We start from the raw sequence: 24,270 nt of genomic DNA, 5'->3' as shown, positions 1-24,270 counted from the left end.
AAAATATTCTGTTTACTCTCCCATTCAGTTAACAAACCTCTATTGAAGAAACCTCCATTAAATGCCTTCTTTATGTAAACAATCTAAGATACCATTATATAAAGGCAAATCATTCTGGAACGAACACTAAAATTTAAGTATGTCATTACCACTATAAATAAAATTAAAATAATAATAATTATTATTATCAGTTGCCTTTTATGTGTGCTTAATCTTTGTGTTTTATTTTGTTGTTGTTTTGTTTTGTATGGTCAGGGGTGACACCTGGCTGTGTTCAGCACTTACTTCTGGCTCTTCTCAGGGACCATACTTGGTAAGGCTCAGGTGAAACTATTTGGTACCAATAATCAAAACCAGATGATCATGTGCAAGGAAATTCCCCTACATGCTATACTACCTCTCTCCCCCAATCTTAATTTTTATTCTAACAACAACAATCTTGAACGTTATACTACTTGTATTAATTATCAGACTAAAAAAAATCCTTCTCAAATAAGTCTCAATGTTTTTGCCTGAGGAATGAGTTCACCTGAGTATCATTTTGAATGGTTTCATTCACATCTAATAATTGCCTGATCTAAGATATTTATGGTAGATCCTCCATAAATATATGCTCAGTATATGACAACTCTCATTTTACTTCTTTACTTTTTAGGTTTAAAGATATCCAAAGCAATAAATATACGCTATTCCATCTCCATTAGCAGTCCCTGTAGACTGATTTCTTAGGCATCTTGACAACTATTTACACATTGAAATATACTGGTCCTTTGACTTTAGCAACAATATTGTAATTGATTGTCTTTTTACATCTTTAAACATGACTTCATTTTTCACTTGAATCTGATCTTGTATATACTTAAAAGAAAATACTACTCAAGGTTTTATTCTTAGTTCCATTCACTCTTTCTAAGTCATCATATCCAGGAATTCCCATTACCATTTCCACTTTTCAAGTAATGATTACCCATGGTATCAACCCGATCAACTAATTTGATATACCACTACCAGGCTATTCCAAAGTCATCAAAAATATATTTTCATAAGTATATCAGCGTTCCCAAATATGTTTCTCTTTAATATTCTTTTTCTGCTACATAACTAAGTCATATCAGCCAGGGTTTTGGAAGTCACAAGTAAATGACTTCACTTAATCTTTCCATCATCACTCAACAACAAATATCTAATTTGTATCAATTTCATTAGTTTCACTTCTTTAAGAACTGCATCTATTACTTGTCTGATCTTACAGTTTCAGACCCAATTATTGTACACATAGATCATAATAACAGATTCTGAACTGGACCTTTTGCCATCATTTGTACTCACGTGACTACTAGAATTTTATATGCTATGTATATTTAACTGCACAATGTGCTATTTAAAATATTTCTTAGAGGTAATATTTCCTCATTACATTGAGGATACATACAATCAAAAGTCAGAAAAGTAAGTCAGAGCCTTTATGATCTGGTTTCATCTATCACTCCAGCCCATAATAAATCAATTATAATTAATGGTTTTTCATTACATGTACCTAGCATAGGTGACATGCTTTCACATACCATCTTATTTACTATTCCTATGAACCTTTGGAAGTGGGTTTTAACTCTCCAATTACGGGCTGAAGAGATAGTATAAAAAGTAAGGCACTTGCCTTGCAAGCAGTTACTTTGGTCACTACTCTAGCATGCTCCTCAATAATATATGTGATACTTTGAGGATAGAGCCATCAAGAAGAGCCCCTGAGCATCTATGTGTGTGTTCCCCCCCAAAAAAGGTTCAAGTTTAGAAATAATGTTCCCCAAGATAATGAACGTCTAAGATCACAGAACTAAAGTGACAGAGCCAGGATTGTAATCCTTACTCATATCCACTACCCTATGCTCTCCAAATTTACTTTCACATAGTTCTTCTCTTCACCTCCTTCTTTATTTTCCCTTAGCTCTTCTTATTCAGCAGATTTCAAATTTGGAAAACACCTCACACTTTCCAACCACCTAGGAAGATTTTCTATTAGAAAATTCAATGGACTGGCTTCATCTGCACCCTGAGAATCTTATGTGGTTGTATGGGGTAGGTAGGTCCTGGCCTGGGGACCAGTGCCTTTTGACATCAGTGTTCACTATTAAAGCAGTCTAAACTTTTCTAAGATACAGTCATATGTAAGACCACACTTCCTAGCAAAACTTATATAGAGTTACACCAAACATAATATAACTAAGCTCTTTTCTCCATTATTTTAGTGACTCCAATTATTTCTTCCCAAGTTACTGTCTACAACTGATGCTTGAACTCCCCTGTAGAAATCACAGATCACTGAAATTAATAGGTAATAGTAATGAGTGTAAAATATATCCTCTTCATTAACTTTTAAAATAAAATCATAAATAAGGCTTAAGTGCTTTTATGAATGTCTTGTAGAAATTATTAGTAAATACCCAAATATAATATTTTAAGTGACCCAAAATTATCTAAACCTAGGAAAGAAAAAAATGTAGGAACAGAAACAAGTCAATCTACGAATTCTTTTACACATTGTCAGTTTCCTCCTAAGAAAAGAAAATAATGATAAAACAAGCTCTCAAATAAGCAACAAAAAGTTTTTTTCCTTGGGGTTTTATAGTGATTACTATCTTGCAGATGTATATGAAAAATGATAGGTTGACTGATAGAGTAAGATAAAGTCAAGAGGAGAGATCTTGTGTTCCAGTTAACAAAATCTTACCCTCAGATCAAGTAGATTTAAATACTACATTTTTATGCAACTCCTATTTTTCTTATGGTAACTCTACATTTTCCTATGATTAATTGCTTAATCATGAAGAAATTAAAATGGCATACTATTTAGCAATTAAAATACCAGGCTAACCGAGTTTTATCCATAAACACTATTATTGACACAATGACTTTTTTCTGCTATTAATTTTATTCATATGATAGTTTAAGAATAAAAGAAATTTTAGAAACTTATTTTAATACGACTTTATTAAAACTCTAATGAAAAGCTTAAAATTGTGTATTTCTTTTGTATGTGGAAAAAAACTAAGTTATAGTATTGCGAGGGGTGTTTGGGTGGGGGATAAAATACATAAGAACATAAAGAGAATCTGAATGCCCACATAATAAAAATTAATCATGGTGAATTGCTTTGGGGAGAATCATACACTTGACCCACATTGAAGTCTGAAATATTAATCCATTTCTATGACAGAGATCAAGCTTCATAGTGGCTTTTTATCCTCCTCATAATAGAAGCAACAGTTGTAAACCATAATGTTATAGTTCAAACAATGCCCCCCCTAAGACTTCAAATTTATTATAGCATTCATCTCCAAGACAAAAGACCTGGTATAGGAAAAAAAGCTCTTTTTAGCAAAAAAGCATGGTTGTTATTTATGGCTCAGATGCAAAGAATGAGTTTGGGGAATTTATCAGAGATGAAGGTATGAAATGTTTTAGCTTGTTCTTCTCTCTCTAATCCATAAACCATTTTCTCAGCCACCCAAGTGAATTCTAATGGAACAGGAATGATGAAATAATATTTTTCTAGCCCTTTAACACTTTTTCTTCTGTATAAGTTTTAAGAAGATAAGAATATGCTTTCTTAAAATGAAGACTGTTTCAAGCAGCAAGTGATTTTTTCATTGAGTCTTATTTACAAAATCTAGTATTTTCAGTAATAGTTTAATTTTATGTGTCTGATTCTTGAAATTCCTACTATCGCTGTTACTGTTATGAGCTGTCATATAATTAGAATTCTGGAATTTAAATATATTGTCATTAAAATCACTTCAATAATAGAAGCCTCATTATTGCCTCCTAAACCCTAATGGCTCGATAATAATACTGGACCTCTTTTAATATTCTTAATCATAGGCATACCCACATCATCACTCTCCTTGAAATAAGACATGCCATAATCAAAACAAAGGTGACATAGATTGCTCTTTTCTATCCTGTCGTTTTAAAATAAGTGTTAAGTCACAGAAAGGATGTATTTTTCTCTAATGACCAGGTCAGGGAGAATATCCTTGAAGAATAAAACTTCGAGATATGTCAGGATGAAGTTTTTTTAAATGCACTTTTCTTTCTTCTCAGTGTGCCTTCTTATAAGATGAAAACAGTTAAGAAATTTTGATGATCTGATTGGGAAGAATCCTAACAAACATAAAATTTGTCCTCACCAAAACTTCAATGCTACTAGTCAATTCACTCTGAAACTTGTTATGAGAACAGATTTAGGGTAGGCTTTTTTTTTTTCTTAGTACAATGAGTAAGCTGTAAAGAAGCCATTTTTTCCTAATTTAAAAAAAAGACAGGTAATTTTAGAACAAAATTAAGCAGCTGGAGTAAAATATGGAATAATCTTTAAGCGAAAACCTTTCCTGGCATTGTTTGATAGATGTTATACTACTTCCACTGTTTGTCAAATTCCGTTTAAATTGCTCAAACAGCTCAAGGAAAATGTGGACTCTCTCTGGACAGGTTTTTACATCATAATTAGTGGAATTAAAAAGTTAACCGTTGAGTTATTTGCCACCACAAAGTTCGACTGCACACTTGCTCAATCTAGGTGCTTTCCCTCTTAGTTTTGATACTATAATTCCTTTGCCACAATTTTCCTTTATATTAGAACACTTTAGCTTGACAAAGAAATAAAAGTTAATTAGTTTCTATGGAGACCTGTGCATTAAACATTGAGGTTCTTTCAGATTTGCAAATACATTCCAACTTAGTATTCAGAATGCAATGTGTATAAGCATTCAGCGCAAATAGTGTGAGTTTGTTTGAGTTAAGATAGAATAGGGACTTGAGCCAAATGATATAATTCATCTGTAAAAATGTCCTAAATTTGACAGCAATGTGCTGTATATATATATCACATTTAAAGTCACACATCTTTCTAAATTTTACTGCCTTAAAAGTTAATATAGTCTACACAGAATATCTTAAAACTTTTTGACTCATTTTTACTAGCTGTACAGTGCTCAATATGGGTACCATTTATTTTGAGAATGGTACAAGAATTTTCTCTAAAACAACAGTTCGGTTCTCAATCTCTATATGTAACAGACAGCAATTCAGTTTGACAACTGAATTTCTCAGTTCTAACTCCAGATTTTGAAACTTAGTATATCTAGGAAAAAAGAAATAAATCCACCGTGTTACCAAGCACCCTAGCTAATTTTAATGTATGTTTTGTGCAAGTTACTCCACTGAAAAATAGACTGAAAACTGCAAATTCTCTTATCAGATATAGTATAAGAGATCTTAAATAACCAAATCATCAACATCCCAAGATTTTAGGACTCCTGTGGAAAAATTAGCTCTTACATTACAGTTATAAAAACTGGATTACTTTAATTTTAGCTTCTCTGGAGCAATGAGTGATAATCGTCAGAAAGAAATTTTCCAGACAGGCCAAATATAACAGTTATTGATTAAAATGAATAATGTGTGACATGATCTTATATATAAAGACCTTTCACAAAAAAGCAGATGATTTACTTGAAAAAGAGGCTAAATTTTATTATACACTATTTTCTACAGACAATATTCTTTCCCTATCATAGGACAGGCAAGCTATAATACATTATACTTTGGGATTCTAATCAGAAACCTATAAACAATGTATAACTTACAAATGCCCTTCAGTGCATTAGAATACTTTTAGTACAGCTTTAAAATTTTAAATCAATTCTGCCATTCACTCCATATTATTTATCTTCAATTTCTCCATATTTTAAATGTCACTGTGTCATATTATGTAATAAAAAGTTTAAAAGATTATAACCTGAACTTGGCAGATTCTCACTTTCATTACTAGGCCTCAAATCCTTACCTTCTTACATTTTCACAACTAAAAGTTTTATTTCTGACTTTTTGTGTTTTCATTTTTTTAATACAAAGTAATCTATGTATTAATTTACAACATAAATTATCATGTTGTTTTAAGCCAAGTTTAATAGTAAGTTAATACTTTCTTAAAACACCTGGTTCTTAAACTCTTTTGTTATTATTCTACCAATATATTCTACAAGTAAAATCATCTACTAATTCCACTAATTATATAATTTATATTTTCTATAATCTAGTAACATTTCATTTTCTCCATCCTGAAGTTCAAGAAAGAAGGTACATCAATTTTACATGTATCATAGGTATCAATTATAACTACGTTGCATAATAGGGTTCGTAATAAGGAAATAAACTATACTAAAATGTTTGATGATCCTTGTTCTTTGTTTTATTTCAATGTCTTCCCTCAAGTAGCTATTGTCACTTTCTCCCCTTATAATGTTATTATCAATCGGTATTAAATAAAACTCATAAAATTCATGTAATATGAGAAATTCAGGGCCAAATATTTCATGAAGACAGGATGGCCAGGTGCTTCTGTACAATAAAATACAGATCCTTCCTGAGTGCATGATTTTTACTATAACACCATTCTCATTAGATTGGAATTTGTGTTAACTTCCCTGTACCAGAACTTACTAATAGGATTGCTAGCAATTATTATACTGAAATGAAATCAGCACAAACTATTAGATCTGTTTAAACAAGTTAAAAATAAACCTTGATTAAATGTTCTTTTATAAGAAGCTGCTCATTAGGGTTACATGGCCTTCAGAAAAATTGGTGTTTCATTAACATCAAAGAATGTATTGCATTTAAACTCCCTCGCCTAAAAAGTTACATATAAAATGAAGCTTAAAAGTTAGTTTAGATAATAAAATTTGAGAAAAGATCTCACAATTTTTGGTTAATTTGGGAAGAAAGAAATATACTTTGAAAGTTGGGAAGTATTGTTAATGAGAATAAAATGAACATTCAAAACAAAAGCAAAACTACAAAATTAAACAAAACAAATAAAACTAAACAAAAACAATAAAAAACCTTTGTAAGAAGGAGCAAATGATAAATTTATTTTAAAAAATACCAAGCCATGAAATGTTCTAGCTAAAACTCTCATCTGAGTAGTTTAATGCAAACAAGAAACTCAATTTAAGTGCCTCTTTAACAACTTTTGTAGCAAAGCAATAATATATGAATCATAGTAACAGAATTAATGGAAGACTAAAATATCTCATTCTAGAAATTAGTACAAATTTCACTTTGTAACACTGAATCAGAAAACTATTATTAACTGATGTGATAGGAAGTATTCTGTTTCTGTCCAATAATCTAAGAAAATTATAATAGAGTGTTATTAAATATTAAGCATGTGGCTGATAAATGTGTAAGAAAGATTTAGACAAAATGTTGCAATTCTACAACTTCCTATTGCTACACTCTGAGACTTTACCTTGTCCCATAAGATAAACATTTAGTTGGGTATCATTAGTTGCCTAAAAGTAACTGTAACCTGAAAAAGGATGGACACCATTGCCATGATAGAAGATGGAATAGAATATTTTTACAATATGCCAATATTGGAAGAGAAGCTAAATCATCAAAGATACTTAAATTCAAAAAAACATCCTAACTAGAGTTAACAAATAGATCCATTTAAAGATACTATCTTACTATAGTTTTCAAATGTATATTTTAGCAGATTTCATTTTTCAGAACAGTGTATGTATTATTCTGAACAAAACATGCAGTAATTACCACTGTAATTTAATCTCTTCATGTAGACTGATATCCTCTGTAGTATACTTGCCCCTTGCCTACATGGTAATACGAATATATTCTGGCTTTATAAAGGAACAAACCTTCTAGTTTAAGTAATTAATATTCCTTAATTAAACACACTACAGCATAGACAGTGAATTCTTTATAAATCTTTAAGCATGCCTGAAAGCAACAAAATCACACTTTTGTTAAGGCATTTGTGTGTATTTTGCGCAATTTTTAAAAGTTTAACCTCTGTAGATCAATGTGCTTCCTTAAAAGACTTTAATAAATTAAAGTGCAGAGAGCTTTTTTTCACCAGGCAGAAAAAGCTGATGAGACAGGTTTAGTTTAATCTCAGGCAATAGAAGTCATTAACCATTCTCTCAGGGATTAAAATATAGCTTGCCCTTTTCTTCTCTCACTTATCATTAGCATCACTTTAATCTCCTAGCGTTTCACACTGCTATTTTAATCATTACTTACTGCCTTTTGACAAGTGCAGAACATGCTTTTTCTCATTGAGGCAATATCCTGGTTTTAGCTGACAAATGTAGGACATAATGTAAAAATATCAAAGTGACATCTTTTAAACACACCTTCATCATAAAAATCTTTAAAGTTACAATATTCCTTTGTCTGGTATTTCCATGAAAATTATCATTTGAAAGGTTTAGATCTTAAACAAAGAAAAAACTTTCTTCTAGATACAACAAAAACTATTTGGGAAAAAAATTAGTGAACAGAGTAAATGAAATCCCAAATGTGCATATGAATGTTATTCTTTCTCTAAAACAGGAACTTCCAAATATTTACCAAAAGCAGGCTATTGTTTCAAAATAACTTTTAAAATAAAATATACGACATTTAAATACTCCATTACATTTTGATGCTTTAGAATATTATTACTATTTGATGCTTTTGAAATAGCAGATGCATCTTAACTCAACCAAAACAAAAGCTACAAAAATTGTACTTATTTTTATCATTTGATAATACCTACCATATGTCTCCTGATTAACCTACATGAACTAATTTTTAGAAAATAAAATATTTATAGCTATATTAATGTCACATCTGAAAATCTGTTATTTTTGCTACATTGTATAAATTATTTTATATAGGAGATAAAATATGACATTTACTAATATCTTTTTTCTCTAATGACATTTAGTATAGTTCAGAGAATCTCCTTAATGTAACCTGAATAAACCTGAAGTAGACAAATTTGCGTAAGTCCCTTGGGATTTGGGCGTTTAAGTTTTATACCATCTTCAGTTACAAGTAGTGTAATTATGAAAATACATTCCAGAATTTTTATATTATTTTACTTAAAAGTAAGCCAATAAAGTGTTTAGTAATTAAAAATCTGACTTTTTAAACCAAAGCACCAATTTTTTGGTTATGATCACTCACATTTGGCCTCAAGCCCTTTAATCTAGTCCATCTGTAATGATCTCATAGTACTTCTAACCATTATTTAACTGTTAGAAGAAAAAAATATGTCGCACTATATGTTTCGACAATAAAATCCCTTCTTAAGCTTCACAAAGCAGAACAATTCATTATTTGATCTCTTTCCAGGTTCAAAGTCTGTCTTATTACAGTACTTCAAAGAAATATGTAATCAAAGACAAACAGCTGTGAAAACAATCTTTTATTACTTTATTATCATTGAGACTATATCTTTGGAGTAAACCAATGGAAATGGCATACAAATAATCTCCATTTATTTTGTTGTTTTGCAATTGTTCACAAACTGCACATTTATCTCTAAGCCTTTAAGTTTATTTCCTTTAAACAGAGTGATGGTGCAGTCTGACACTTTATTATCTGTCCTAAACGAGAGAAAAAAATATATATGATATATACTGAGAGAGAAAGAAATGACCCCACAACAAGAATAAGCTGTTCTAACATCAAATGTTTTTGTAGACAAATATAAAAAAAATAGCATCCAGTAGGTAAACATTACCCAGAAACAAACTGAATTTTGTTCCTGCTAATCAGTGAGAATTGTTCATGTAATGAGTGGAATGATAACGTTCTTCAACCACAAATTGTATAATTCATATATTACGTCTACCACTTCAATTCTATTTTGGGGTAGAGAACGAGGGGAGAGGGTGAAGAAGTAGAGGCTTTTGTCTGGCTCTGTGCTCAGAGATGACCTCTAGAAGTGTTCAGAGATCATCATAATGCCAGGTATCTGCAAAGGGCAATACTTGTGCCTTACCCATTTCTTTATCTCTGATCGTTTATATTCTTCCATTAAAAAAATCAACTGATTACCCCCAAGAATCAAGAAATTGTCTTCTAAGCTAGCAGCTATATTATTAATATCATTCCCATATTTTAAGCATCACACAATAATCCAGAAAACGTCTACTTCTTAGAATGAAGAGATTATATTATCAATATAAACTGTAGCACTGTCCTCCTGTTGCTCATCTATTTGCTCGAGCGGGCCCAGTAACGTCTCCATTGTGACACTTGTTGATACTGTGTTTGGCATATTGAATATGACACGGGTAGCTTGCTAGGCTTTGCCCTGCAGGTGAGATACTCTCGGTAGCTTGCCTCCAAGAGGGCTGGAGGAATTGAACTCAGGTCAGCCAAGCTGGCTATGTGCAAGGCAAATGCCTTACAACTGTGCTATCGCTCCAGCCCATCAATATATAAAGAGTCTCAAAAAAGTGCTTTGGGGATAAGCTGACAAGTTTTGTAAGACACCCTACAGGCTTCAGCATGAAAGTGATGTGCTACCAGCCCACTTCTATGGAAAATGGCAGGAGGGGTACTCGGAGTGGGGTGGCGAAAGGAGCAATCATCTCTCATATGTATTACATGGCAGAAACCATATATATTGATTCATTTAGTTCTGATGTCATGTCTCAAGAAGGATGAAGAAAGTGAGGTTTTAAAACCGATTAACTTTTCACTGGTTCCTCAAACTCCAGTCAGTTTCCTCTTGAATTTAGATATAATCTTTTCATTTTAGAACAAAATTTTTAGATATATGTTCTCAAATGTACTTGAAAGACACTGCATTTCAACAGATGGAACTTTTTACAAAACATGCTAAGCACAACAGCTGTCAAGCACAAATTAAGTTACTCTGTCTATGAAACTGAGTCTCTGATTTGCTAAAATTGGGCTACAGTTAGAGAAACCAGTGTCCAATATCCCCAGATCTCTAGCCACATATTACTAGGCCAAAAAAAAAATGTGAAATCTATGTCAACATTTCATCAAAAATGATGTATGAAAGATGCTGCAAATATTCTATTCCAAACTGAAAAACTGAAAGAAATAAAGAGAATTATACTGATTATAGGACTATGGTCATTTAGGCAACTTAGATAATGAGAATATGAATTTTGAAAATATAATGGTATGTGCTCTTTATTTTCTACTGTCTCACAAAAAAAAACATTAAAATTAGTAAGGGACCACAAATGTAGCTCAGAGTATAACACATGCTTCCTAAGTTTGAGACTTGGGGCTATATTGCTCAGGGCACCTCTACAACAATTTTAAGGAGTACTTTAATATCTTGGCAGTGCTTAAGTCTTTGGATAGAGAGAAACAGAAAACATACATATATATTTACATATGAACATATATGCTAAAAAAACACATATACTGACTACAACACAGTAAAGTCTTTTCAAATTATTTATAACTGGTATAGTCATAAAATGTGAGGTCAAAACTAAATATTATTGTAGCAAATTTCTCTCTGTATTATTATGGTTATATGAAGGCCACTTAAAAAAGGGAAAATATAAAGCTATGTAGAAAGAATTCAATTTAAGACATTGTTTAAAATAACCATAACTAAAAGACTAATTTCAGATTAACAGAAAAATTGCATTCTCTAATAACAAAAAAAAATACCAGAACATTCCTAGAGACTTTGGCCAGCCATGTGTTAGGATAATGAAGGAAACAGAAATGATTATTTGAAGTCCTGATCCTTCAATTCATAACACAACTCAGTTCAGTTTTACTGGTTACTAATAAACAGTATCAGAATTGGAAATGCATTTAATGCATGACTCAATTTCCATAAAAGTTAATTTCCTGAGTTTTCAGTTTGATTGCATCAGAAGTTATTCAGTAAAGGAGGGCAAAACAAAGCCAGTCACTCTCGCTTTGGAATAATTAAGCAGTAATTTGACCAAACATTTCCTTCCTGTGTATTTCTCAAAGTCACTATTGCACTACAAACTTTAGCAGAATATTTTTTAATGGGCACAATCTATAAGAAAACAGTATATAGTAAATTTCACAATAAGGATTGGCCACATTATCATCAGACCACCTTTTCCTTCTGTTTTTAAGATATATTTAGATGCACTTTTGGTTTTCAGATTTCATCACAGACAGATTACAGATAGGAGTCACCATCATATAATTCGGTCTATTAATATAAAAAATAAACATTTTTTGTTTGTCTGTTTTTGAATCATATGCGCTGGTGTGTGCTCATGACTGAATCTGCTCTTCACTCAGGGACCGTTTCTGGCATCTCAGGAGACCTGATAGGGTGCAAGGAATCAAACTTAGGTCAGCCTCATACAAGTCAAATTTCCTACCCACTGTACAATTGCTCCAACCCCTGGAAAATACACTATGAAAAATTAAGCAAATGAAGTAGTAGTATAAATTTAGAAGCCATTTTAATGTAATATTTATAAACACAAAATCTATAAAACTTAGATGTGTTAATGTTAGTTCAAGGTTACAAATTTGAGTGATGTTACAATAAAGAGAGCAAGGAAAGTATCAGTTTTTGGATTTCAAGAGTTCCAGATCTTTAGCTTTCATTAAAAATTCATAAAGCTACGTGAAACTCTCTTGAAAAGTTCTTAAATTTTTGAGAGCACTTTCTTATTATCAGTGCATTGTACTACTGAGTAATAATTTAAAAGTATCTTTGGACTCTATGTACTCAGAATGCAAAATTGACATCTGTACTAACTCCCAATAAACCCTACTGTTGCTTTTACTCTGCCACTCACCGGTATGTCTTATGGTCCTTATTCAGTTGCACTAAACAATTCTCATCTTGACATGATCTATAGAAAACTTGTTCTTTCTTCATTTATTCCCACTTCACTCTTTCTCAGATATTTCAGAAGCTCTTTGATCTACAGAGCAAACGTCTGATAAGCATCCTCAAAGGTTCCCTGCCCTTCTCATTATTTTTGTTAATACCAACTACTATGCCTTTCACAGCTCCTATAACAAGCGTATTTCACCATCACACCCCCCTCACCATGCAGCTATTTCCAGGTACATTTTCTCAAATACAGTAAAGAAAAACTCACACAGCACTTCTACCATCACGTGGGACAAGGTTGAACACAGAGAAAAGGGGACAAACTTATGAGTCAGACATTCAGGGATTCTAGCCTGTCTCCACCAAGCTTCTATAAAACAATGCTTTTCCTCATTGGTGTAAAGGGAATAATGGTATCAATGTTACAAGGTTATTGGAAAGTTAAATGGACACAATGCTCAAAATGTTTATGGTACGTTTAGGTGCTAATCAAATTTAATCGCATCTCCTATTTGCAGAAACCACATTGTATGAACAAAGAACATACTAGGCTGGAAGATAGCTCGGATGATATCAAATATATGTGTAATATGTGAAAGTTTTGGAAACTGAAACTTGTTACCGTAATATGGTCCTACTAAAAAATGCCTGCTGTGGTCCTACTGACCCCTAAGAATTGCCTGGATAGCCAAGCATCCTCTAGACTTCTGGGATGTGGCCTCTATAAAAGATGGGGGGGAAAGGTGTGATGCCAAATAACAGATTTTTCAGGGTCAATGTGGATGTATATATAATTAAACAATAAAATGACATCTCTATATATATGTGGCAATTTCAAACTGAAGAAATCTAAATTTGTGAGATCTGGTTACTGATTTTCTTAATTTTCTTTTTACTAAATTTTCGTTTTACTAAATTTTATTTTTCCTAAACAAAGACTGGCTTACATGTCATTTAAATTAGTCAGTCACTTAAAACTTTGATATTTGTTTACAATATTCCCATAATATTCAACATTGGTATTCAGGAAATACAAATTATTTGATTAGCAAATTATAAAATAAGTTTTATAATTAAATTAGAACTTATAATCAGTTAATTATCTCAGTTAACAGTAAGAACACATATTCAAATAGAATATTCAGAGTAGTAGTATGAAAGGCTCCATTAATTTTATAATTAAATTTTCGAAATTTTTTGTTTTCATTTTTATATAGCTGAAATATAACTAATAACTTAAACATAAATGCTTTATTCGTATTTCTTATCCAGGATAAATGCTAAAGGAGAAAGAAAGATACATAGATATGCAAGTGTGTGTGTATGTGTGTGCGTGTATCTCTGTGTCTGTGTGTCTATGTCTGTGCGTGTGCTATTTTGGGGCCCAGCAGCAGCAGTACTCTGCTTTACTTACCAAAGCAGCACTTCATCTTTACTCTTCACTCAGGGATCATTCCTAGTGTCAGTCAAGTGGCCATATGGGGGCCAGGGATTGAACCGAGATCAGCCACATGCAAATCAAGATCCCTACATCTGTTATCTCTCCAGCCCAGAAAAGCTGAAGGATTAAACTCAAGTTCCTTAAGTTTCCATGTTTCCCTTCAGTGCCCAACGGTGTGCTCTCCTGTTCTTTAATTAGCATCCCACAAGATAAGCTCTATAATGTTGAACAAATGCTTCCAATATAATTTTTGGAATATTATAATAATTTGGGTCTCCCCTGAAGGTGCTTGGCACTTATTCCCAACTCCACGCTCTGGAGTCACCAGTGGTGGTGTTCAGAGACCCATCAGTGGAACTAAAGATCAAATCATGGCCAACTGCAAGCAATACACACATTTCAGTATTGTACTAACTCCCTGATTCCCAAAATACTTTTAAGCTGTACGTGTTAGTAAAAATTCTAGATATCAAAAGACATGTTCTCTTTCTTTTAATATTTTTTTATTAGTGAAACACCATAAGGTACAAACTTTCGTGCTTGCATTCCAGTAACACAATGATCAAGTACCCATCCCTCCACCAGTGCCCGTTCCCCACCACCGATGATCTCAGTATCCCGCCCACCACCCCTATTCAATCCCCCCACCCCACCCCACCTCTGTGGCAGGGCATTCCCTTTTGGACTCTCTCTCCTTTGGGGTGTTGTAGTTTGCAATGAGATATTAAGTGGTTATCATATTCAGTCCATAGTCCACGTTTAGCCCGCATCTCCCGTCCCGAGTGGGCACTCCTAGCATCCTTTACTTGATGGTCCCTTCTCTATCTGAGCTGCCTTTTCCCCCAGCATATGAGGCCGGCTTTTAGGCTGTGTATTAATCCTCCTGGTACATATCTCTACTGTTTTTCGGTGTTAGTCTCCCATTCTGTTACCTTCCATTTCACAAATGAGTGCAATCTTTCTATGTATGTCTCTCTCTCTGACTCACTTTACTCAACATGATAAAAATATGGAACACTTCACGAATTTGTGCAGGGGCCATGCTAATCTACTCTGTATCGTTCCAACTTTAGTATATGTGCTGCTGAAGCAAGCACGGCATGTTCTCTTTATAATAACATTTATTCATGTCATGATAAAAAAATTCCATATTTAATTAAATCAAAGCAAACTGCAAGGTTATCCTTACAGATTTATATAAAAATCACATATATATTATGAGTAATATCCTCCCAGAATTGCCTATATCTGTCAAGTCCATTTTATAAATATTTGAAATTGAGTCAAGATAGTAGCTGTTTTCCTCTCACGTCTTTCCCCACTATTTCCAGATAACCCCTATGAGGTCTTAAAACCAAACAAAACCTTTTTACCCTATCTTTATTTTTCTCTTCTCTAGTAATGTTTTTTCAAATGCAAGTACTTCTTTTGTATTTCCACTTGTACAAATTTTGATATTTGAACTCAAATAGTAATTTCTACCTACTACTGAACGGTGTGTATTCAAAGAACACAGTCCTTTTTGCATTTTTGGAAATCTTTCTCCACTTCAGTGCCTGGGATTGAGGGGGTGCTTCAAAAATGTTTTATGAATGAATTTGAACATATGAATGAGAAAAGTTAGGTCCTAATAAGATGTTATATTAAACTGCTTTGTAAACCATAAGATATTATCTATTCTATCAATAACCATCTGACGGAGGGGTGAGGAAAAGATACACGGATGATGTAGCTAAACAGATTTATGAATAGGAATTAGCTAAGAAAGGAGATGAAGAGGGAAACTTCCAGATGAAAGTTGCCAAATTTACTAAGATAGTTAAGAAGAGCTTGGCAAGTTGAGGGAACAGAAATTCTGCAAATTAAGGTGGCCGAATTGGTAACAACTCTGCACAGCAGTTTTTGTGGCAATACCATTGGCATATATGACACCAAGAGATAAAATATATTTAAAGAAGTTCTTACACTGGTGTAATTTATATTTCAAAGGCTTCAAAAGTATTTCAATTCTTAGAATAAATACATTATCTAAGTAATATAAAATGTAGCTAAATAATAAAATTTATTAAAAATAAATAATAAAGTTGTTACTGTGTCTGGCATATCGAATACTCTCGGTAGCTTGCCGGGCTCTCCGAGAGGGGCGGAGGAATCGAACTCGGGTCGACCATGTTGGCTGCGTGCAAGGCAGACGCCCTACCCGCTGTGATATAATTATCAACATTAAGATATGGCTAGTGTTCTAAAGGTCATAATTTCCTTTTATTAGTTCTACTAATTCTTCTATAAAATGAAAAGGTAAAGGCTCTCGAGCAGGCCCAGTAACGTCTCTATTGGAGACTTTGTTGTTACTGTGTCTGGCATATCGAATACGTCACGGGGACCTTGCCAGGCTCTGCTGTGCGGGCGAGATCCTCTCGGTAGCTTGCCGGGCTCTCCGAGAGGGGCGGAGGAATCGAACTCGGGTCAGCCATGTTGGCTGCGTGCAAGGCAAACGCCCTACCGCTGTGCTATCACTCCAGCCCCATAAAATGAAAAACATATTATAATAAAAGTCAAATAATTCTTTTTTTTTTCTTTTTGGGTAACACCCGGCATTGCACAGGAGTTACTCCTGGCTCATGCACTAAGGAATTATTCCTGCAGGTGCTCAGGGGACCATAAGGATACTGGGAATTGACCCTGGGTCAGCCGTGTACAAGGCAAATACCCTACCCGCCATTCTATCACTCTAGCCCCATGTCAAATAATTATTTGCCCTCCTTTTGTTTAGATTTCTTGTACTCACCACTGAGTAATTAAACATTAAAAAATATATTAACAATTGTTCCAGGGATCTGGTATAAAGTATTGGGAATCCTGGGGTCAATCCCTGGCACTGTCTAGTCTCCGAAGCAATGAATAAGATGTAGCCAAAAAAAAATATGTAAGAGATAAAGAGTTATTACAGGAAAAGGCTATTTAGTCACACAAGAACAACTCTAGTTCAATCTACAGAACCACATACACTATCTCTCGAAGACAAGGAGGAAAGAGGCCCTGAACAAAGAGTCAGGAGTATGCCTTGAACATAGCTGAGCATTGCCCAACCCCTCCAAAACAAACTATATAAAAACTACATATATAAATATTATTTATGTAGAAAGATTTATCAAAATCTGATTAATCTTCAACTTAATAGTGTGAAAATTATTAATAATACGGCAATACTTATTAAAAACATTTCATGGAATTGTCCTCAATAGTTATCAGTGAATATAGATCCAACAGTTTATTATAATTATTATATCCAGGATGTTTATATGGTTAAGTCTGAAACTCTGATCATAACCTTCTGTTTGTTATGGTCTAAATATGAAAATGTCAATGATTCAAGAATGAGCCAGATAATAACCAAACCTATGTGAATTACTGTGAACTCGTACAAAGTTCCTACAGAAAGGTAGAACCAACAATCAGCAATCTTGGGTATTTAGGGAGGCTCACAACTCATGATTTTTTTATAAATTCCCATTTAAAATATGATAACTATTTCACACAGCTAAAAAAAAAACCTCTGTGAACTGAGCAAAGTACATCTATAAAATATAAAGTTGGCACTAGAATTTACTATAATAATTCTTATTTTTTCATAGTTAAGACAAAAAGCTTATGAATCTTTGTCTATGATATTTAAATGGAAATCGACATGAAATTGCACCCTCTACAAAATGCTTAATTAGCTATGCATTATATAAGGTTATGCACCATTTTCTCAATCAGACTTTTATTATTCAAGTAAACAAATCCCCAAAGTCTAAATTTTTACATCATTATCAGATTCTTAAACTTCAGACTAAAAGGACATGGCTTGTGACTCTTTCTCCAATCCCCAACAAAGCATCTTACACGTCATTTTATTAGAAAACTAAAGTTCTTGAAGTCGGAGCAATAGCACATGTTGCATTTCCAAGTGGACAGTCCAGATTTAATACCTAGCACTACGTGTGCTATCCCTAACCCTGCCTGGAATAAGCACAGAGCCAGAAATAATCCCTGAGTACTTCCCAGTGTGGCACAAAATCAGGAGAGAGAGAGAGAGGGAGAGAGAGAGAGAAAGAGAGAGAGAGAGAGAGAAGAGAGAAGAGGAGAGGAGAGATAATATAGAGTTCTTTTCCTCATCCTTCTGAGTCAGTGCTGAATTACTTATAATATTGGTACTATTAAGTAAATATTGCTTTGTATTAAAATTACTAGCATATATACTACATCCCATTAAAATCACTGAGTGAAGGGTTGTCTTATAGATATGCCTGTATGCCTTTGATCTGATAGTGCAGATTACGGCAAGTTCTAAACCAAAGTGCCTAGTTAAAATAGTTTAGTTTCTCATGTTTAGGAAACTAAAGACTAATGTATGTATTAAAATTTTCTGTTTGAAATATAACTAGCTTAAAATAAGTATCTATATATGTGTATCTATATATGTATTATCTGAGAGTGAAAAAATTCTTATATCTTTAATCCAAGCATAGATGATACCTAAATTTGATTCTCAGCAATGCTTTCATGAAAATACAAAGACAAAAAAAAGACCACAGGAAAATAATGCAAGTTACCTTTAATCACTGAAAGTTGAAATCTTCATTTGAAATCTTAATTTCCTAACTAGGACTTAAAAATAAGATCTGAAATTTCCCTTAAGAAGGAAAAGAGATCATGCATTATATATGTCACTGTCACTGACCTCCCGTTGATCATCGATTTGCTCGAGCGGGCCCAGTACTGTCTCCATTGGAGACTTTGTTGTTACTGTGTTTGGCATGTCAAATACGTCATGGGTAGCTTGCCAGGCTCTGCCGTACGGGCGAGATACTCTCGGTAGCTTGCCGGGCTCTCCAAGAGGGGCGGAGGAATCGAACTCGGGTCGACCATGTTGTCTGAGTGCAAGGCAAACGCCCTACCGCTGTGCTATTTTCTTAAGGAACAGACAGTGGTAACAAAAGGCAGAATAAAGAAACTACAAAGTTATTATTTGAGGATATAAGTGATGCAAAAAATATCTGATGAGCTGTTCTGTATCAAATATTATGCTGTGCTGTTAGAACACAGTGATGATAATAAAGAAACAGAAAGAGCAGAGGAGAATGAACGGTTATATTAAAAACTGTAAGAAGAGTAACTGAAAGTTAAATGTTTTCATAGATGCTCTGAAATCTTGTTCAGAGTAATTGGACAGGGTAGGTTTCACCAAGAACTCTTCATGGGAATTAACATTAAAAGAACAAGTGGAAGAAAATATAAAGAAGAGATGCAAAATATAACTATGGAAATATTTAAGATTACTTTTCTTTTTGTGAAGCATAAAATAGAAACAAAGTCATATCACTATTTCTACTGATGAACATGAGATTGTATCTTACCATAAAGATAAAGAACAGAGTACCTAATTGACAGTAATAAAACCCAAAAAATCAGAATTCATTTGAAAGCAAACAATTAAAAACAATAATATAGCAAATTGGAATTTTGAAGTTGGCATATGCCTTAGAAAAACAGTAGAATTATAATGACAATAATCTGATAAATAATGATGCATAACAGCATATCTGCACTTTCAGTCTTGCGTATTTAAGAAATTTCTAACTACTAGATTTGTAGTTAATACAATATATATTCCAAATAGGTGTTCAATAAACATGATTTCAATAAGTGTATACATATTTAATATCATAGCACAAAAACAAAAGTGCAATTAAATTTTATTTGCAAGAAAAAATATGAAAATTTAAGGTTAAAGGGCTGAGGATTTCATTAATTTTGTTCATAACTGGTATGCAAAATTGTTTCCTATTATATTTATGGGATTTACATCCATTTGTATAAGAGAATTTAGCATATGCAGGTTAACAAAGTGGGGTCTGTTATCTTTTTCTTCACTTAACTATTCCAATCTTTTGACTACAATAAGTGCAATTAAACTAATTCTCTTAGAAGTCCACTGAAGTCCTCTACTCTTTTCTCTATATTTTTGAATTCACCTAGACATGCTCATTAGCCAAGGAAAGTTTTGTCATTATGAAGTCTTAGAAATAGAGATAAATCCCCTGCAGATTTTTTGATCTATTTCTTGACCTATTTAAAAAAAAAAACAACCAAGCTTCTAGCCTTCTCCATAAAAAGTTTTTAAAATAATATAAGGTGTAGATAAATAGGACAGTAACTTGCAGTATTATCTTGATCTGTTCTGTTTTCAAAATTATCTATCCACTAATTGACAAGCTTATCCTTCTGAGATAAATAAGTTGTATAATGATAAATAGTAAAAGGAGAAAATCTAAGAATCGATAAAGTCATATAATGGGATAAAAAATAAAATATGATAATAGTCATCTGAATTATCTAAACTGGAATTCATTCTTTATTTTCAATTTTGGCAGTTCTAAAATAGTGAGTACTGAAACACTAAATTAAGGAGTTCAACTAGCTCTTGAAATTTCAAACTTAAAATATATACACTACTAAAATTATAAGAAATTCTGCTATATCTTTGTCACTCACTTCAATTTTATCTTATTATTCACTAATTAAGAACAATATCATGAATATATGTACTTTGTGTCCTCTGCTAGGAATTATTTAATGGAAACAAAATCGGGTTATCTTTCAAGTGTGGCTAGAATAAACATTTTAAAACATCACTTTCTTGAAACCAAGCCTCCAAAGTATCCACTGATCAAATGTGCACTGTGCATTTCAACTATTTTTAGAAAGTTATCTTTACATTGCTAACCAGTTTGAATATAATAAAGGTAGACATAGAATTTTTGATGCCATTTTTTAATGAAAATCATACCTGTCTTATAATGTTAATGTGTTCTTAAAACCATGTGTACTCTTGTATCAAGGAGATGTTTCCACTTCATGTGTTGGATCACTGCTTTTCAATATAGCTGAAAAGAACTCTGTTGACTAGCCTCAGCTCATTGCACAAAGCCTGAAAGGCCCAGTGATTACTAATGGGAGGACATGGTCAGAGTTAAAATCCATAATCCAACCTCTAGAAAGTGATCTACATATTCTCCTCTAAGAATCTTTCTTCTTCTATTCAGAAGTCAGTGTCCAGATATCTATTTTCTTTCCTGTTGTCTTCTGATCCAACCAACCTTTGCTATTTCCAGCTATGAAATGTTTCCTCTATTCACTATCCATCAAAAAAAAATCTCTGCTTTCCCTAAACAAGATGATCCTCTCTCCGTTCACTTGCATCCTGAAGCCATTCAGGGAGTAGCATGTGTGGCTGGCAATAGTGCATGATAATTTGGAACAGAGAAAGTGAGAAAAAAAAGGAGATTACAGGAGGCAAGAAAGAAGGAAAGAAAACCAATGTTACATATAAGTGAAAAAGTTAAGAAGTAAAAAAAGCTAAATGCACCTAGATTTAGAATCAACTAAAGGGATAAAATAAGTCCTGGCAAAATAAAATGTATATCTAAGTAATCCATTTAAGTTATAATAAAATGACTCTGTTTAAAAACAATTATGTTATGTATATATACATAAGAAATAACTTATGTCTCAAAAACTAACCACTATTAATTGTGAACTAAGGCCAATATAGTTTCCAGATGTAAGATATTCTGAATTTTAAAATGTTAAGTAGGTGTTAAGTAAAAACCTGTCCTTTTTTCTGATATATAGACTTTTATATTTTATAAAATGAGCTAATGCTGTATCTTAACCAAATGAAAAATACACAAAGTAGAAGGATATATAGGAATGATAGCCACAGTTGAGAGAAACTGTATTTTGAGAAATGAGAAGAAAATTTGGATATATTTTTCAGATCTAATGATTCAATCATATTTTTATATGCCTTCAAAGTCAAAACAGATCTGAAAAGGCTAATAAAATGTCATCTATATAACTTAGCTTAATGTGGCATATATGATAACAATCCATAATAATTCCAGAAATAGTCCTTTAAATATATATTTAGATAGATAGATAGATAGATAGATAGATAGATAGATAGATAGATAGATAGATAATAGATAGCTGGAGAGAGAGAGTGAGAGAGAGAGTGAGAGGGAGAGAGATTTCCTTGTCCTGGGGCCTGTGCTTCTATCTGATATTTAGACTTTGATATTTTATAAACTGAGTTAAATAGTGTTTCTACAATTTCAGGGGGAAAACATTCAGCTTTTCTATTGTTTCTTCTTCTGTTTATTGTGCATGGTAAATTGACAATACTTATTTAAACACTTTTTTTTAATCTGACCCTTTTCTTCTTGGACCAAGGAATTTTCTCCGTCACAGAGTAATAGAGCTTGAAAACTTCAGCATCAGCAGGGAAGGCTGGCACTCCTTAGCCAGCCACTGTGAGAGAGAGAAAATGCAATTAAGGCTCCCACCAGGGAGAGAGAACTAAACAAAACCTGCATCTTCACACAAGAGCCTTTTTCTTCAGTGCAGACTATAAGGCCTCAAATCTTGTTGGTGAGATGCTAGCATTTAGGACAACACACTTTCAGATTTTCTCACAGCAGATCAAAGTAAATAATGCAAGGGCAGCAAACAAAAGGGAAAGCTCCAGTGTGCTTACATTAAAAAGAGATTACAGGGGACTTACAAGTGATTGAAGGAATAGATGACATTTTTCAAAACATAAAACCAAGGTCTTTAAGTACAGCTGGCAAATAAAGCCTAGTTGTGTTACTTTAACTAGAGAGACGATCCACAAGTGACTTATCCATGTGAAATTTTCAAAAAAAGCAATTTTATTTTATTTTTTTAATAATCATGTCTATGTCTAAAGCTATACATATTCTTCCTCTTTCACGCCAGGATCTTTGGTTTTTGAAGCCTACTAATGGCAAGTGATAAAGGGAACCATTAAGATTGTAAGCCTTTTCAAATCAGCACCACAAACTATGTAAAGCCTTTATGAATTGAAGATGGTGTGTGTCTCTCTACTTCTGTTTCTCCTGAGGATAGTAATCAGTCATAGAAGCAGCAGTCCTTCTTCACGTCAAGCCAACAGCTAAAAACTCTTCTGCAATGTTAAATGCAGCACAAATGTCTAACTAAACTCTAAGTCTTGAGAGTATGTTACACAGTTTTAAACTAGTCTAGGGTCATAGTTCATCCATTATCTTTGTGTGAAATTCTCATTGACTTTGGTACAACTCTATAAAGGAAACTAGGATCAAATATCATCCTTTAATGCCAAATTTACAACAGTTGAACAAAAGGAACGGAAATCTGGGAAGCCCTTGTCAATAAACAAAAGATAAATCTTTGCAAGAGTTAATATCTGAAAGGAGCTTCAAATAAGATATTGTGAACTATATTTTGAAAGACAGTGATATCATGATGTTGTGAACTTAGTTAAATTAGTATTTATATAAGTTGGGCTATATAGTACACACATATATTATATATCAATCTACTTTATAGATATCCATTTGTTTGTGTAGTTTATGGATGTATGATTTGGTAAAGGTTGAATGTTAAGCCACTCAAACTTTCCAAAACAATTCATAAAATGAATGTGTAGAAGAGAACAGAACTTAGATTACATAAATATAAACCTAATCAAGACTGTATTATTTTAACTTTTCTGAGAATTAACTTGAAAATCAATACATAATATTCCTCAATAAATAGCACAAAATAGTGTTTAATGTTCTTTCCCAGTTTTATGCTATAGTCCATACAGAATATTCTCCTACCTACTCCTATTAATACCTGAGGCATTATGTGTGAATATTTTGTGTTTAAATGCATATATGTATATGCATTTACACACATCAAAATAAACTAAAGTACTTACTATCAAAATGGTAACTTTAAGTTAAAAATTAAATACAAGATTAAAGTCCTTTCTGTCATAACATACTTTACCACATACTCATACACAAACACCTAAACAATCCTTATCTTGTACTTCCATGTAAGTTGATAAAACAGTTAATGTTAGTTTGAATATCATAAAGGTCACTTTTGAAGAAATCAAGGTCATATTTGGATAACTGGTAGTAATATTAACCAATGAGAATTCTATTTTTTACATAATTAGAAAAAAATAATGGCATGTAATAACTTAAAAAGAAGAAACCCTTATAAGCATTCATTCTTCAGCATTATTGAAGTTGATTTT

At 32.8% G+C, this 24,270-nt stretch overlaps 1 protein-coding gene and 1 pseudogene across 3 annotated transcripts in view; both read right to left on the bottom strand.

Annotated features, from left to right (window-relative positions):
- DACH1 (dachshund family transcription factor 1) overlaps positions 1–24,270 on the bottom strand; it is a 426,920-nt gene that overhangs the window by 316,374 nt on the left and 86,276 nt on the right. The gene's annotated exons all lie outside the window — the stretch shown is intronic.
- On the bottom strand, positions 15,133–15,226 carry LOC130019481 (uncharacterized; annotated as a pseudogene).

This window comes from Sorex fumeus, unplaced genomic scaffold (genome assembly GCF_029834395.1).
Source record: "Sorex fumeus unplaced genomic scaffold, SorFum_2.1 ptg000008l, whole genome shotgun sequence".
Taxonomy (NCBI): Eukaryota; Metazoa; Chordata; class Mammalia; order Eulipotyphla; family Soricidae; genus Sorex; species Sorex fumeus.
The sequence above is the reverse complement of the archived record's forward strand: the minus strand, read 5'-3'. Positions and strand labels throughout refer to the sequence as shown.